Raw genomic sequence first — 233 nt, 5'->3', positions numbered from 1 at the left:
GAGAGACACACCTGACGGAGGTAGGTCAGATCCAACATGCTGATTGGCTTAAAGTTGCTGTCTCATTCTGGGTCTTTCAAGTAGTTTCAGGAAGCCTGTGATCAGATCTCAGTCATTTCTGCTGCCTTAGCTAGAGTTATGTTGTTCTACTCTATTCTTCTGAGTTTCACATTAATAATTCAATTCAATTTTATTTATAGTATCAATTCATAACAAGAGTTATCTGGAGACCC

Source organism: Etheostoma spectabile, chromosome 15 (genome assembly GCF_008692095.1).
Source record: "Etheostoma spectabile isolate EspeVRDwgs_2016 chromosome 15, UIUC_Espe_1.0, whole genome shotgun sequence".
NCBI lineage: Eukaryota > Metazoa > Chordata > Actinopteri > Perciformes > Percidae > Etheostoma > Etheostoma spectabile.
This window is presented reverse-complemented; position numbering follows the sequence as displayed.